Below are 5,209 nucleotides of genomic sequence, written 5' to 3'. Positions count from 1 at the left end.
ACGCGTGTGGGGGGTGGGGGGTGGGCATCGACTTTTTTGGGGGCAAAATGAATGTACGTAGCTGAAAATAGACACCAACATCGGTAGCCTACAAGGTACTTGTTAAGCTTAAGGTTCTGTATTGATATTAGCTAGTCATCTTTTAGCTAACATTACCTGCATCCAACAGCTTTACTCAACTCAGTCGGTTAGTTTGGAGGGAAAAACTGTGAAAAGTGTGGAAGCCTCTACTGTATCAAATTGACATAGGAATAACAGAGAGTTGACCATTCTAAGGTAAAAACCCAGCGCATACAGTGTTCATGTTTTGTTTTTTTTTTCATCCGGACGGCTTCCCGCGCCCCCACTTCAACGACATGCCCCCCCGTAGGGGGTGCGCCCCACACTTTGGGAATCTCTGACCTACTGAATGCTGACAGGTTTAATCCTGATCTAATCTGAACAATTCCTGTAGTTACAGGAAGGATATTTTCAATTAATTCATTTTTCTTAAATAATGCTGAATGTTTATTATGTTTATTCTATATTTACAGGACATTTAGGGTGCTTCTCATCTTATCAATAGATGCAAATAAAACCATTTCTACATGGGCAGCTAAATCATTTGCAATAACAATAGTCACCATAAATTATGGTTAAATTAATTGACAACATGGTTTTCGCAAGCAACCTAATAGATACGTATATATAATAAGTTTCTTTTTTATTTGTAAGAAACAATTATTAACAAAAGTGCTAATTTGATCAGAGCAAAGATACTTAGTTGCATGAATAGCACTTAGGTCATGGGAAACGACATATTTTAACAGCCCAATGTAATTTAGATCTTATCAAGTCTCAAGTTTCTGCTTTCTCCACATTGTCATTCTTTTCTGTCTGTGGGTTCTGCCACTGCCAGCTGGTTCTTAGACAGACAGAGACACTTTGTACTTTTTGAAACCAGATCTCAGGGTGGAACTTTTCATGAACAACATTTACTGTGAAATTTGATGTGGCATTATAACAGAAACCTAAATTTTTCAGTAATATTCAGTTTATTTGTCATCCCCCCTTTGCACTCAAATAAGAACAATTACAATATGTTTATTATTTCAAAAGGAAGCTTAAAGCATAAAAGTATACTCTCATATTTATGTAAAAACATAACACAGTTTGAGAAACTATGGAGAACTACTCTACTTTCAAGCCATAGAGCGACAAAGAATAATGTCAGTGCATAACGCACAGCAAGTACAATCTTAATAGTAAAGTGTAAATGTGTCCGCTACATCAACAATTACTAGACAACATAGTTGTGTTTTAGTAACTCATTAAATTCTAATGTGGGACACCAAAGTTTTGGGGATTGTTGGAAAAGTTAGTTAATTTTTTTGTGTTTTTAGTAGCATCTAGTGGTTGATTTCAGTATTACTAGTCTGTTAGCTGTCTTACCCTTTAGTTTCATGGAAGAAGAGAGTAGAAACAGGAAGTGCCTAATATGCTCTGCTGAGCGAAGGTATTGTGTAGTAGAGCAGCATTACTATCCAAGCCAGTAAGTTTTATATTATTCATTAGCATAAAATATTTGCTTGTTTAGTGGGTTTTCGACAAATACAAATCATTTTCTTAAAAGGCCATGAGGTGTACCTGTTTTTCTTTTGGTACCTGCTTACTGTGCACATATGGTGAAAGCTGATTTGACATTTTTCTTGTGTGTGTTTCGTAATTGTAATTGTATTTTAGCATGTCTGTTTTTAGTTTCACACTTCTTCTGATTAAATCTGCCAAATACAACAGCTATTTGCTTGTTGGAGATATATGGGATGGAGAAGAGTTTAGCTAGCTGTGAATACTCAGTGTAGGCACTCTGTGAGGATATTGAGGAATCACTGTACAGGGGGTAGGGAAAAAACATGCAAAATCTGGTACACTTCCAAGAATCTTGTCATACTGATTCGATTTGTTTTAATACATTGATGTCATTCACCATGTAATAATTTAAAGACCTAGAATGTAATTCTCTAAATGTCCACCGATAGGCCAGTGTGGTTCTATCACAGATCTGCGTGGACCAGCTCTTCCTATTGTGTCTAGGGTAAAATAGACAGAACTGGGTTCGCAAAAATCCAGTTAAAACAAGATTTAACAATAAGCACAGTAACTAAATATTGAATCAGGGACCAACTTTCTCTGCCTGCTGCGACATATGTAGAAATATTTTTTTCAGAGCTCACAGTGTGCTCGACAGAGGAGTGTTCCTGAACTGGAGATTACAATAATCAACGGAAAAGGTGTTTGGTGATGGCGACACTTCCAAATAATGAAGTAATATTAACAGTTTGGCTCGGCACTTCTCTTCACAGTGGGGAATGGTTGTTTGCAATTCAGGCAATTTCTGGTAAACTTCATAGCGTTACTGTTTGGGTAACATTTAAAACTTCACAGGTTCCAAGGATTGAGGAACATTAATTGTTTTTCAGTAGCCAAGGGTTCAGACCCTCTGTGTGAAGAAAAACATAGAACAAGAAGCTGGCTTTTACCTTGCTAGTGATTCCCACGATGTTTTGAAAAATAAGAAACTTTCAAAATGGTGTGTCAGAAATGCTTTAATGCATGTATTATAATCACTTTAGAAAGATACACAATAGCTTTGACAGCCTCACAGTATCATGCATAGCTCCATTAGAAGTCATTATTTCTGATCAAGGTTTCATTTGATGTTGCCCTGATGCAAATATATATTACACCTCAGGATGGATATCTTTAGATTCTGTAATACTGCAAAGTACCATTATTCTCTCAGCAATTCTAGCTAACAGCTAATTAGCTGTGACTTCCCTGTTCTTTTACATGGAAATCTACTCAAAGTAACAATGAAAGTGACAATTACTGTCAAGCACTGAAACAAAAAAAGATAAGAGGGCCAGAAATAGAAGGATATATATATGCCTCTGCCTCAGTTCAGCTGGAAATCTACACAGGGTCTCATTCATCTCATTTCTTTGGGGTGACCCTGGAACAATTTGTCAAGCAATTTTTCCATGTCACAGCCTCCAAGAGCTATAATTTGCCTCGACTGTGGCGATACTCTTGCATGTCCATGTGTTGAGATTTGCTGTAAAGCCAGGTCAGAACTGCAATGCTTGTTCACGCTGCGTCCTGGATATTGGACCTCGAGGAGAAATTGTCTGGTAAATTCAAATCAAACCTACAGAAACAGACCAGCGGGGCTCATTCACAGTCCATGAACAGCTGTGACAACCACTCACTGCTGATGTGTTCAGGAATATTTCTGAACACGGATGAGCCCATCTGCATGTGGATAACTATAAAATCACTGAACCTAGAGAATGAACCGTAGTGTCTAGTGTATTATATGGTTAAAATATTGTATGCATTCAATTTAAGTAGCTATAATACCAGATTGTGAAACAATACAGTCTTAATACTGAAAACAATGCTTATGCACTGATGCCTAGATATTTAATAGTTATTCGATATTGTACAATTGTGATATAAAATATGTATTAATAGATTTATTGCATATACTTGAAACTTACTGTGTGTAAGAAATAATAGTTACTTGTTTCACGTTTTGAAATTGTTGAATAAAATCAATGAACCTTTCAATGATGCATTTATCTGAAAAAAAAAAAAATAACACGTTAAACAGCTCTAACAACATGATTTTCTTTCTGTCCACTAATGTAAAGTTTCCCAAATTAAAACAAATCTTAGAAATATTTCCTGAAACAAATGCAATGCTTACATAACTATTAGGCTGTCCAATGCCACAAAGTTATTTTAAAGAGAGCCATAATGGTAAACATAATACCAGCAAGAAGTTATTTCAGAGAACCTGTGAATCGTTTGTAATGTCATTTGTTATTTTTTTTCCTTCTAAATCCAAATGTGCCACATTATTTTTAGTTCAACTGATTTGAAATTGTGCATTTATAACTTATGAATTTGGGTGAATAACAATTCTCTGCAATTGGTAAAAGGTTCCACTGATCAACCCTTCCGAAGGAAAATAATGTCATTAAAGTTGAACTTTTGGTTCTCAGAAATCTTGTAAACCAGACGAAAACTAAAATGAATGTTCAAGCATGGTGTGAAAATGTCCTTTGATTGCTCTCAGTTCAGAAGAGTTTGCTTATTTCAAACTGAAGTAAGCCGTCTTTGTAGATTATGGCTCTCCAGTTTCTGCTACACTTTGTCTTTGGAACAAAACAGCAGGCTTTATCTTTGAACCGCTGCTGAAGATGCAGTCCCCTGAAGTGTTTCTGTAATGCAGCACTTTGCTTCTCCAGCAACTTCTTCACCACAATAAAATGTTCCCTTTGTATTCTTTACAATAAAGATATACTGCTGTGACATTCATTAAGTCCTGACACTGAGTTTGACTATCTTTCCTTAGTTGCTACAGAAGAAAAGGTTGATTGTTCTATTGCATGTAGTGCGGTGCACTGTGGGCTTTATGGTAAAAAGATGTTAAAATGGCTGATATAATAACAGCAGTCAAAATGACAGATGCTTATTATATTTCAGTTCACACTGTTATTATCCGTGTATTGTTGCACGCAAATAATGGATATGAGATACTAAGTAAAAGTATGAAGTCTAATCAACTAAAGATTGATCTCTAAATGGTAAATGATACAAATTTCACCCTCTCTTTCCTCTCTAAGTCACTTCACGGATTATGGGCTTTGGCTTATCAGTTGACTGGAGCACCCGGAGCATCACAATTATAGCACATGGGAGAAGTGATAGCTGGTTAATTAGGATGCATACCACATGGTGCAAATGCTCTCAGGATTACTACTTCCTGCTTGGCCGTATGTCCCACATAACCCGTCCTTCTAATTAAAAGAACATGGTTTCCTTGTATGTAAATTTGTATGTGCAAACTCTTTTCAAGGATCGGTAGCCTGTCAAAGTGCTTTCCCTGCATTTTTCTCTGGTTTGGAAAATGGCTGTTTGGGCTTCTCACCGTTTATACATGAGCAAATGTAGCGCCACGACAAGTAGGTGGAGCTTGCACGCTTGTTTCTAGAGCAGTATCTGCTGGTGCATATGCTTCATGCCCCCTGCTCAGATCAAGGAGCCAACGTTAAGTAGGCTGACTTCTACCATATGGTTGTTTCACTGCAAAGATCAAAATGTTCTCTTATATTAAGACCTGCTAATTGGCATGGCTTCCAGTCAGTGCAAAAAATCAGGAAAT

At 36.8% G+C, this 5,209-nt stretch overlaps 1 long non-coding RNA gene across 1 annotated transcript in view; it reads left to right on the top strand.

Annotated features, from left to right (window-relative positions):
• The first annotated feature begins 1,200 nt into the window (after nucleotides 1–1,200).
• LOC106955893 (uncharacterized) overlaps nucleotides 1,201–5,209 on the top strand; it is a 13,169-nt gene continuing 9,160 nt past the window's right edge. The window contains exons 1-2 of the long non-coding RNA XR_001426672.1: nucleotides 1,201–1,212; nucleotides 4,088–4,091. This is a non-coding gene — a long non-coding RNA (uncharacterized LOC106955893). The remainder of the gene's footprint in view (nucleotides 1,213–4,087; nucleotides 4,092–5,209) is intronic.

The sequence above is a fragment of the Poecilia latipinna genome, unplaced genomic scaffold, assembly GCF_001443285.1.
Source record: "Poecilia latipinna isolate Pla-1442-1.1 unplaced genomic scaffold, P_latipinna-1.0 Scaffold774, whole genome shotgun sequence".
Taxonomy (NCBI): Eukaryota; Metazoa; Chordata; class Actinopteri; order Cyprinodontiformes; family Poeciliidae; genus Poecilia; species Poecilia latipinna.
Note: the sequence above shows the minus strand (reverse complement) of the source record. Positions and strands in the feature narration are given on the sequence as shown.